Raw genomic sequence first — 12,950 nt, 5'->3', positions numbered from 1 at the left:
ACACACTGGACTCATAGGTACTGTTTAAATTCTGTTGAAAGGACAAATCCCACAGGTTAGCTAAATATTGTTGCTTGAGGTGTGTGTGGTAGGAATGAAAGTAAAATACATACAAGGCTAAACTGGTTAAGATTTGGAAAGTTAATATTAATGCCAGTCCAAGGTTAGAAAACCACATGTCATAGATTATAATATCCTCTGGAATAAAACTGAAAACAGAAAGCTCCCTCAACATTCTTCATGTATGCCACAACAAATACTTCCTTGACAAAACATATGATAAAATCTTATCTTTCACGCTCTTATTAACTCAGTATAACAACGTTTTTCTACAGTAACTTCATTGTAAGAAGTTGGCCCATGCTATACTTTTTTCAGAACTCTTCTAATGCATGGTGAGGGACAAACGCTGAAATAAGAGAAAGCTAAGGTTGCCCACTTTATGTTTGGCTTTCACATATACAGCATATCAAGCTTGAATATTTCATATCATCATGCGGGATATGGTTTGGTTGGAATAAATGGTAGGGGAACTCCTTAAAAACAGAATCAATGGGTGTTCCCCGACCAAGTAGCCTCTGGTTCAGAACTGATAATGCTACTTCTCTGCTACTGCTACTCCCTGGATGCCAGCCAAACTTAGCCCCGCCCACAAAGTTTCAGTTCTGGACTTGTGGTGCAACTATGCTCGAGCAACAGCTATTCGGACCAATCAAATTGTCAGGGCGGGCTTTATACGATGATGGACAGATGATCAACAGTAACGTACAATGAACGCGATCAGACCCGAGGGACTGCACCCGCCCACGTCGCCCTGCACTGCGCAAGTTCATATGACGGTTCGCCTGAAGTCCTGTAGATGTAATAATGGATATAGCTAATGGTTGTAATTCACCATGTGTTATATTAATACATCCATGGAATTATCTTATGATACATCCGGGGCATGTAGCTATGCTGTAAAGCTTGTAACGGGGATGTAACGTCATTAGAGTTCTCCAAACTGCCGAGCCTATCGGCTAGTAGCTAACATCCGCGGTAGCTCGCAGTTGAGTTCTGTTGACAACTATGAGTCGCTTAACATAATCCGTTGCTCTGATTGGTTATAGGTCTATCCGTTGCTCTGATTGGTTGTAGGTATCCAATCGAGAGCAGAGGCCTTTTCTTTCCTGGTTGGGTTGGAACCATAGACATATAAAGAGTAGACGCCGCATCGACCGCTACTGCCTATTGGCGCGTGGGGCGGCCATCTTGGACCGGTCACCCGCTCCACTCAGTGTAATGTGTTTGCCAGGTGAAATGAGCTGTCAGCGCGTTTAATTAATCAATCTCCCTGAATACAAAACTGATTTTCATGGTTTTTTTTGCTACAAAGGTCATAGATGTAGCTATGATACAGGACACATGGTTAGGCATATTTTAATATTCATAGTGTTCTTAACTGTAATAGAATATTCTGATATGATATAAATTCACCAGACGTCCGTGATCAAAACTGGGAACATAATCCCCAAAAAGGGAGAAAAACAGGGACATTACCAGATTGACTATCAATCTGATTGAAAAACCTAATGTTGTGTCTTTAAAAACAGAACAGGGACAGAGGTAGTTTTTTTCTTCTGTATTTAGTTAGGGACAGACAACCAAAAATGTCCCCTAAATCCGAGGACGTCTGGTCACCCTAGACCAGACATCCTCGGTGTATCTATCATTTGTAAATGATAGGTATTTGCAAAGTACCCCTACATCACATATGTGATGTGTATGCAAATCACACATTATAAATATGATAGGGAAGAAGAAACAGATAGTGGCCCTAAAGTTAGATATTTAAGTACAAGAAACAATATGATTATTTATTAGAGTCTACTTGAAGCTTTTTATATTTGTCTCTCCTCTCGTCTCTCACACACCACACCACACACACACACACACACACAACACACACACACACCACCACACACCACACACCACACACACACACACACCACCACACACCACACACAACACCCACACACACACACACACACACCACACACACACAGTTGTTCTGCATCAATCGCCTCCGACGGACGGACAGATAGATATATATATATATATATATATAACACAATATCTTATACGATTAACGTGCAAGTCTTATCAAACAAATCCCACTAAACCAGAGACAATCCCAATGTAATAACATAAGCATATTACTGCTGCTTTAGGACCCCCAGAGTTAAAGAGATAAGATAAAAAAAATCCACCGATCTGAGCAGGAATCTGCTGCACAGTGCTCTGGCATCTTGTATTTTCTGCTGCTAAGTAACGAGTATGACCGGTCCAAGATGGCGGCTGGATTTCTCGCGCTCAGCCTGCCAATACGGCGTCTACTCTTTTATATGTCTATGGTTGAAACGCCCCACAATCCCAGCCTGATGGAGCAGAATCTGACCACGTCAGGCTACTGCTACTGTAGCATAATGCAACTAATTCTGAGATAGTGCTGTTGATTACTAATATTAAATGCAATGCACTGCTAAACAATTCAAAATATCTATTGAAAGATATTGCAGACGTTGATAGCACTGTTATGCTGCAGTATATGTATTATCCAAGTGATAATTCTACCTAATTAAAGAAAAGAAACAGCAAAGCTAAAATCAACCAAAGATTATTTCCATAGTCAGTTCATCTGCCAATTCGATCCTTGATTTATTGTTTGGCCAATAAAACAACATAAAACAGTTCAACTGTGGTGTCATCAAGTGTCTTGTTTTGTTTGATAGACCCAAAGACACCTCATTAATATAATAAGACAAGGAAAAGCAGTACATTTCATATTTGAGAAGTTTAAATGACAAAAAAGTCCAACTAAATTTCTGTTGATTGAATAATCAATTAATCATCTCTTCATCGCAGCTCTGAAATATGTGACAAAAGACAGATCTAGAAATTGGACCTATAACACTACTATTATTATTACATGTATAGAGCTACTTGAAAGACACGAAAGAAACATAATAAAAATTAAGAAAACAGGGGGGGGGCAGTAGCTCAGTCCATAGGGAGCTGGGTTGGGAACCGGAGGGTCACTGGTTCAAGTACAGAACCGAGCCCTCCGTCACGTCCTCATGTGAGGGCACATTGGGTAAGTGGAATCATCAACCACCTCTCCTGTTCTCAAACGATATTCCATGTCTCTTCTTCTTCATTGTAGGTGGAACCGTTAGTCAGTCTGGTGTCACAACTCGGTTGAAATGTCGTGGGTGCAGCTGAGAAACCTGCATGATGGGGAAACCTGTAACAATTGGGAAAGTAGGATTAAGCTTCCTAGAACAGATGAATACTAAAAGTTAATCGCGTTTGTTTTTTATTATTAATCATCATCATCATCTCACTATTACTCTATATGCCTTTCTACAGGAGTGTCTCCCATGGACCAGTTTTCCACAGTCTTCCTGCAGCTGAAACAGCGGACGCGATCGGCATAGCCATAAGTAAAGCCAGCCCGGCCAATCTTTCTGCAGATACTTGCCGGGCCAGGCTGGAGCCACGAATGAGTCCAAGCGACTGTTCATACAGGAAAAATCAGCAGTGATTCCGTCTCCAAGCCAATTGCTGCGACGAGATCCACATGTTTGAACCAGCCAAGAAACTGCTGAGTGGATTACACATTGCACAAAGTGTCTGCAAAATAAACAACAAAAATGCTGTGGTAATTTTGATGTTAGGCACGTCTTGATACCACTTAATGAGCATTTAACATTGCAAAAAGTGAACAAAAGTATCAATTGGCCTCAATAACCACATTACATTACATTTATTTCACAAGGTTGAAACGTAGTCAATTTAAAAATCTGTTAATTCATTGGTTGAATAGATTTCTGGGTCTGGCACCAAAAATCTGAACAGCTCATTTTGGGTCTGACATTCCCCCACAGCCCTGTCAGATCAAGTCCTGTACCCCTTCATCAATTCCCAATTTTTTTTCCAAATGTATGACACTGTTCATGTAAAGTGTATATTTGACAAGTTATCCACTAACGTTGCTTTTATATGTTAACGATTACAACCATTTCCAGTACTTATAACTAAAAATCTGAGCTGTTTAGCCAGACTTTTATCTACCTGTTAATACTTCTGTGCTCGCTTGCTAACTACATGTAAGTTAGGTGTTACAGTTGGTTAATGTTAGTCGATACGATCTTTCCATGTACCCCCCTGGCAACTCCAGAAGTACCCCCTGGGTACACGTTCCCCTGGTTGGAATCACTGCTCTAGAGCAAAACTGGCCCCTCAGCCCATTAGGGTGTCAATGGCCGGACCAGTAAACCAGGGCATAATAACCGATGAATACCACCTCCATTTGTCCCTTTTTTATAGTGCAAAGAAAAGGAATGAGTACCAGTTCCCAGAATAAGTTTCAGTCTTCAACTGTATTCCGGTCAGGGGAAAATGAAATGACACAGCAAGCACACTGGTTTCCCATTTACCTCTAAAGAATAGTCTGGTCGACCCAACGCTGGCCCACCTTCTTCTTTTTTGACCAAGTTTTCCCCACAGCAGCTCCTGCATGAACTGCAGCCTAGGCTTGACAGTGTAGCCTGTATGTCAGCATGTGGGATAGCATATCCAGCCTGCTACTCTTATTAGATAGCGCCCCCACCCCCAGTGGACAAATAAGAATACATTGAAATTAATGACTTCTTTGCAAACTTCACACTTTGCAAAGTCATCCAGGGGCCGGACTGGACCTATTGGCGGGCCAGTTCAGGGGGCTGGCTGTATTTTTTACACCGCTGCTCTAGAAGGTCTCTGTGCCTTTAAGAGAACAGCAAACTGTAATCACATGGAGGCATAAATTACCATGCAGGGATGGGCACCAGAGACTCAGGAGTGTCCTGGCTCAGTACACTGTGGCCCAACACACACACCCAATACAATGCGGTGCTTCCTACCTGTCTGAAGAGAATCATTAAAATTCAAACCACATGGAAACAGTTTTTCTGACTCTAAGAGCGGATACACCAGGCTAGCACTGACTCAGGGAGCATCTAAACTCAGGCCACTAGAGATCCTGATAAGGCCACTGTCTAAGACTAGCATCATTTTAAACTAATATTTAGAGCATATCTCAGTAAGAAAAGTACATGGTTTTGACTTAGTAAAGTGAATGTTGCAACACATCAGAAGCATACCATACACCCACATACATATTTTATTTTACCAGAGGTTAAACTGGCAGGAACCATGACAGCATGAATGCAGGGGCAGAAATGCTAGAGTTCTGCCAGTTTCACCCCCTTTTTTTTTTTTAGTATGTCATGTGTAGCTTGAACTACCAGTATTAGATCAGTATTACGGTGGGTTTGGTCAGCAATCGCACCACTACCCATTAGTTTACTACTACTTAGAATGAAGCTGAATATTTGACAATTGTTACATACGCGTTTTTTTATTGAACAATTACAACCATTTATCCAGTAAAGTGTGAACTGTTTAGCTATGACTTTTATCTACTGTTATACTTCTGTGCTCGCTTGCCACCTATTTTCTCTTACATAACTGCAACATGTAGAGTTGGGTGCCATAGATGACTTCATGTATTAGTATGTTATATATTGTTTAACAGTTGATGAACTGCAGATATTTTACGAAAGAAATTGCAATTTCACAGCAGAAACACACGCTGCTTGATACAAGACTTATATTGTAACCACAGTATATCAGTACTAATAGCATAATTGACATTCTGCTATCTTTAAGACAGAATATATCTGCTTTACTGATGGGGAAAAAGCTTCTAATCTTTGAACTTTGTTACGTGTCGGCATTTTTCAAGAAATCAATCACCAGATCAACAGCAAAGTTTAGGTGACTGTGAATATGAATATAAGTTGAATAAATATCTGAGGCATTTGTGAAGATGCACCTAAATTCGGTCAAAAATGCTATGCAGTTGCATCACAGATGTTAATCATGTAATTTAATCCTTAGTGAGATACCCACCCATGTCTTAACCGTGTAACGGGTGGCCCGTACCCACTGGCCCGCTAACCGGCCCCGCAACTCCAGAAAGGTCTCGCAGCTTGGCGTTAACAAAAGCAACACAAGCCCCATAGTGCTAGCTAACAGCTAGCTAACAGCTAGCTAGCAGCGAATAACGCGACCTGCATCTGACAGCTGACACCTCCGCTAACGTGACACGCGCTGCATTAGCTCATATCATAGCTCACATAGATCAGACACATAGCATGTAATGAGTAATGTGTAGAAAAAGTCGGTTACAACTTTCGCTAGCGCTTTCTCTAAAAAATTGTTAGTACAGCGGGATGCGAAGATGCATCTAACCTAACGCTAGCTACAAGCGTGCTTGCTACGTTAGCTTGCTAGTGGTAACTTTACTGCAAACATTAATTACCTTTTAATACCTTACAGCAGCCAGCTCCACCACCTCCAATGGCAGTCGTCTTTGGTGTGAACACTGACTAGAATGAGAATTAAAGAGAACTCTTCTTTTGATGTGACCTCGCTTCCAGGAAGTGAAAGACAAACCATAGTACAGTAAAATAAAGGCCACACCCCTTTTGGCTTTAAATGCGCACCTTCATGCCGCTCCCAGCTTATATGACGTCAGGAAAGTTACAAAACCCCAAGTTTCACGGTTCACAGTTTACAAGGACAACTTTTTATTGTATTATTTTTCACACAACACAGCCTATGCAGTATGTTTTTTTTATACTCTTTAGTGATTAAATTACAATTTGCACTCTGTTTTTGTTAGAATTGCTACACACAGGCCTGATACACACACATCTCAGAAAATGAAGAAGTCACGGTGTGTGTGTGTGTGGGGGGTTCACTGCCTTGCTCAAACACACACAGGGCCACGTAGGTGACTGGCAGCTCCCAGTCCACACTCCGTACTTTGTCCATACGGGGACTTGACCAGCGACCCTCTGGCTCCCAAACCTCAACATCCTTTTTGCCTATCAGCAAAGGAAGAATGAAAAATAAGTTGGTCTGATTGTTTTGGGTGGAGTCAGGAGCATGGGTGCTGCTTCCTGTCAGTACTTTTGGACGTGGGGGGTATGCCAGAGCATGTAAGTACACAACAAAGGTCAGTTTCTAGATGACACGATGATGGGGATGTTACATGAGAAGTAATGACGTCAAATCAACCGAGTTGTAAGTGGTGGACCTTGTTAGGTTATCGTTCCTCTCCGCCTAGGAAGTTCAATCATATATTTGTGAACATGAGCAACTCCTCTCAAAGCCCCAACAGGGAAGTCTCAAATTGTGATGTCGTCACGTAAATAAGACAATGAATGGGAGAATGATTGTGTGGATTCCCAGAGTTTTTCTTTTTAAACCCAAATGAGTTTTATTTCTTTGTCGTGTCATGTACCCATTTACTCAAACATCTCTCTGGGTGCTCTTAGTGTCATCTTAACTTCTTTCCCAATTCATTGTCGATAGAGTAGTTTAGCACCTCAGTTGGATTTTGGAGAAAGTTGTTTCATGTTTACTAATATTTTTGGACTGTCTTAAACCACATTGTGGCAATAAGCCATATGAACTTGTATGTATGAAATAACCAATGCATCAATGACACATTGAACAATGGAAGGGGCCACCCGTACCTGTAGCTAACCTGGTCTCACAGTTTTAGCGGTTTAGCTGTCTGGCTCCAACATTGTTTTGGTTCACGCCACAGTTTCAGAAAAAAAGCTCTAAAACTCCCTGTACACACCTGCTCACTCCAGACACACACTTTAGTTGGCGACTAACTGATGAACATAGTTACATTTAGCAGCTAAAGAGCCTGGAAAACCCCGCTTTAAAATGTGAAATGAATGATAACAACAACATTTGCTGGATCCAATGATTGAATGTACAACTGAAAATACATCCTAAACATAATGTAACAAGCTGAACACTGATTTTATTTTGGTCTTTTTGCAACAATTCAAACATAAAAGGAAATAGACTAATAAAATAGACTGCCGTGTTAAAGAGACCGCACTTAGGGCACAAGCGTTTTTGACCAGCCATCTAACATCTGAGCAGTTTCACTGCCCCATCTGAGGAGCTGATAATAATGCAGAATGTCCACACTCTCTCCCCCACCTCCTTCCACCTGTTCCACATCTGAATGTGTCACACCACACTGGGTGAGAATTCTTATTATGAATGGTGGGAATTGGAGATGGAGCTTCCGCATCAGTCGATGATCATCCCTCCACAATCCGACGAAGTATGTTGCCCAGACCGCCCCTACCTGGTGAGGGGGGCTTCCCTCCTTGTCTCAAGTAGTGCTGGCCCCAGTGCACAACACCTTGGCGGCTCCCACGCTCCTCATCGCATGCAAGGTGGCTGGTAAAAACAAAAATGCATACAGTACTGTGAATACAAAAAGCTTTTGATTTTTTCATTTTCTATGTTGTAAGCCCCACATATATACAGTATATCCAATATATTAGGACGAGGTTAAACTCTCTGAGACAGACACCTCCAATTGAAAGCAAATAAACCAATCTGAATGACTGGATCCCCTGAAGGTAAGTGAAAATAAATGTTTTAAATGTAGTGAACTGACCCTTTAAGGTTTTTCTGATTGTTCATTTAAGCCTAAAGTATTCCACAGCATCTGTACGTTTGTGCCGCAGCCAGAATGTTGTATTAGACAAATACGTATTCCCACGTACAGCGCAGTGTTGCCCTGTGAGTCCTGGTGTTGGGTGGAGCGCTCTGCTTGAGAAGCAGCTGGATGAGGCGTGGTTGCCCTTGGCAGACGCTCTGTGGAGGGGAGTGGACTGATACTTGTCAGTGACATTGGGTCGCTTCCGCTTTCCAACAACAGCAGGGCGATCTAGAAAAAGGGAAAGCTATGTTACTGACAAGTCATTAACAATTAACCTTTTAAGTGCAGTGCCTGTTCTGGTGGTTTCAGAAAGGCATCCCACAGTTCATACGTAGAAGTGGAAAGTTACTCGTGTCATTCAATAAATTTTTACAATTAAGATGTCTAGTGTGTCTTTTTGCATGTTATACAACAAAGACAGACATTTTTGTGTTGCATACTAAATACTAATTGTTTACAGCAATGTTTCCCAGACTTAGGGTCGGGACCCAACAGGTCGCAGACCCTTTTTTATGGGGTCGCCAATTGGCAGAGAGCAGACTAAATGCTCAGCAGGACCTCAGATGGGTACTTTCAAAACCGAACCTAGACTAATCAGCTGGTTGATATCTCCAACCAGACACACGCATCTCATTAAATTCAAGTCAGCATTATTTAAACAACATTGTGTCGGTACTGAGGGATGATGGGAGGGGATGAGAACATGAGTTGAGAAAGGGGTGAGACACCAAAAGGAGAGTAGAGACCTTTTCTGTTTTTGTTTACTCTTATAATGAAATAAATATACTTCAATAACATTTAAATTCCTGGTTTTGTTCCGTAATTTTGGGTCCCGGGACACCGAATTTCTCTTTTGGGTCTTGAGCTGAAAAAGTGGGAACCCCTGGTATACAGTGTACCACATAATAGCTGTAACTGTATAATATACATTTTGCAGATAGTATACAAAAATACATATACTTCACCATTTTTAACTAGTAGAAAATGTTGCAATAATGTGACAACAAAAGTGAAACTGCCTTTTAAATCACCAAATATATTAACACATTGCTGCAGTGTGCCACCACTGGGATTGATTTCCATACATGTGAACAAAACATATCTCCATCCTGGGCATATCAGGTCTACAAGCCAAAAGGAAGAGCAGTAGGATACTTGGGAGGGGGGGGGTGCATGGCTTCATTTAGCAGTTTCACACACTGGACTCATAGTACTGTTTAAATTCTGTTGAAAGGACAATCCCACAGTTAGCTAAATATTGTTGCTTGGGTGTGTGGGTAGGAATGAAGTAAAATACATACAGGCTAAACTGGTTAAGATTTTGAAAGTTAATATTAATGCCAGTCCAAGGTTAGAAAACCCACATGTCATTAGATTTAATATCCTCTGGAATAACCTGAAAACAGAAAGCTCCCTCAACATTCTTCATGTATGCCACAACAAATACTTCCTTGCACAAACCATATGATAAATCTTATCTTTCACGCTCTTATTAACTCAGTATAACAACGTTTTTCTACAGTAACTTCATTGTAAGAAGTTGGCCCATGCATACTTTTTCAGAACTCTTCTAATGCATGGTGAGGGACAAACGCTGAAAGAGAAAGCTAAGGTTCCCACTTTATGTTTGGCTTTCACATATACACTATCAAGCTTGAATATCATACACATCATGCGGGATATGGTTTGGTTGGAAAAATGGTGGGGAACTCCTTAAAAGATCATGGGTGTTCCCCGACCAAGTAGCCTCTGGTTCGAACTGATAATGCTACTTCTCTCGCTCACTGCTACTCCCGGATGCCAGCCAAACTTAGCCCCGCCACAAGTTTCAGTTCTGGACTTGTGGTGCAACTATGCTCGAGCACAGCTATTCGGACCCAATCAAATTGTCAGGGCGGCTTATACGATGATGGACAGATATCAACAGTCCGTACAGAACGCATCGAACCCGAGGGACTGCACCCCGCCCCTCGCCCTGCACTGCGCAAGTTCTATGACGGTTCGCCTGAATCCTGTAAGGTAATAATGGATATAGCTAATGGTTGTAATTCACCATGTGTTATATTTACATCCATGGAATTATCTATGATACATCCGGGCATGTAGCTATGCTGTGCTTGTAACGGGATGTACGTCATAAGTTCTCCACCTGCCGAGCCTATCGGCTAGTAGCTACATCCGCGGTAGCTCGCAGTTGAGTTCTGTTACAACTGGAGTCGCTTAACATAATCCGTTGCTCTGATTGGTTAGTAGTCTATCCGTTGCTCTGATGGTTTGTAGGTACCAATCGAAGCAAGCCTTTTCTTTCTTGTTGGTTGGAACCATAGACATATAAGAGTAGACGCCGCGCACGACCGCTACTGCCTATTGGCGCGTGGGGCGGCCATCTTGGACCGGTCCCCCCGCTCCCTCGTGTAATTGTGTTGCCAGGTGAATGTCTGTCAGGCGTTTAATTAATCAATCTCCCTGAATACAAACTGATTTTCATGTTTTTTTTTTGCTACAAAGGTCATAGATGTAGCTATGATACAGACACATGGTTAGGCAGATTTTAATATTCTAGTGTTCTTAACTGTAATAGAATATTCTGATATATAATTCACCAGACGTCCGTGATCAAAACGGGAACATAATCCCCAAAAAGGGAGAAACAACAGGGACATTACCAGATTGACTCACATCTGATTGAAAACCTAATGTTGTGTCTTTAAAAAACAAACAGGGACAGAGTAGTTTTTTTCTTCTGTATTTAGTTAGGGACAGACAACCAAAAATGTCCCTAAATCCGAGGACGTCTGGTCACCCTAGACCAGACATCCCGGTGTATCTATCATTGTAAATGATAGGTATTTGCAAAGTACCCCTACATCACATATGTGATGTGTATGCAACACACATTATAAATATGATAGGGAAGAAGAAACAGATAGTGGCCCTAAATTAGATATTAGTACAAAAACAATATGATTATATTATATAGTCTACTTGAACTTTTTATATTTGTCTCTCTCTCTGTCTCTCACACACCACACACACACACACACACACACCACACACACACCCACACACACAACAACACACACACACACACACACACACACACACACACACACACACACACCACACCACCACACACCACCACACACACACACACACACAGTTGTTCTGCATCAATCGCCTCCGGCGGACGGACAGATAGATATAGATATATATTATTATATTATCCACAATATCTTAACGAGTAACGTGCAAGTCTTATCAAACAAATCCCAACTAACCAGAGACAATCCCAATGTAATACACATAAGCATTACTGCTGCTTTAGGACCCCCAGAGTTAAAGAGATAATAAAAAAATCCACCGATCTGACAGGAATCTGCTGCACAGTGCTCTGGCATCTTGTATTTTCTGCTGCTAAGTAACGAGTATGACCGGTCCAAGATGGCGGCTGGATTCCCTGCGCTCACCTGCCAATACGGCGTCTACTCTTTTATATGTCTATGGTTGAACGCCCCACAATCCCAGCCTGATGGCAGATCTGACCACGTCAGGCACTGCTACTGTGCAAATGCAACTAATTCTGGATAGTGCGTTGATTACTAATATTGCAATGCACTGCTAAACAATTCAAAATATCTATTGAAAGATATTGCAGACGTTGATAGCACTGTTATGCTGCAGTATATTATTATCCAAGTGATATTCCCTAATTAAAGAAAAGAAACAGCAAAGCTAAAATCAACCAAAGATTATTTCCATAGTCATTCATCTGCCAATTCGATCCTTGATTTATTGTTTGGCCAATAAAACAACATAAACATTAACTGTGTGTCATCAAGTGTCTTGTTTTGTTTGATAGACCCAAAACACCTCTTAATATATAAGACAAGGAAAAGCAGTACATTTCATATTTGAGAAGTTTAAATGACAAAAAAGTCCAACTAAATTCTGTTGATTGAATAATCAATTAATCTCTCTTCATCGCAGCTCTGAAATTGTGACAAAGACAGATCTAGAAATTGACCTTAACACTACTATTATTATTACATGTAAGAGCTACTTGAAAGACACGAAAGAAACATAATAAAATTAAGAAAACAGGGGGGCAGTAGCTCAGTCCATAGGGAGCTGGGTTGAACCGAGGTCACTGGTTCAAGTCCCCGTGTGGACCAAAAAAAAAAGTAGGGGATGTGGATTGGTGGCTGGAGAGATGCCACTTCACCTCCTGGGCACTGCCAGGTGCTGTTGAGCAGGCACCGTACCCCCCCACCCGCTCAGGCGCTGGTTCAGCTGGCAGCCCACTCACTCTGACATCTCTCCA

General features: G+C 41.6%; 1 protein-coding gene across 1 annotated transcript in view; it reads right to left on the bottom strand.

Moving 5' to 3' along the window:
- Positions 1–12,950, bottom strand: part of psmd10 (proteasome 26S subunit, non-ATPase 10) — a 16,350-nt gene that overhangs the window by 1,979 nt on the left and 1,421 nt on the right. The gene's annotated exons all lie outside the window — the stretch shown is intronic.

Source organism: Etheostoma spectabile, chromosome 10, assembly GCF_008692095.1.
Source record: "Etheostoma spectabile isolate EspeVRDwgs_2016 chromosome 10, UIUC_Espe_1.0, whole genome shotgun sequence".
Classification (NCBI taxonomy): domain Eukaryota; kingdom Metazoa; phylum Chordata; class Actinopteri; order Perciformes; family Percidae; genus Etheostoma; species Etheostoma spectabile.
This window is presented reverse-complemented; position numbering and strand designations above follow the sequence as displayed.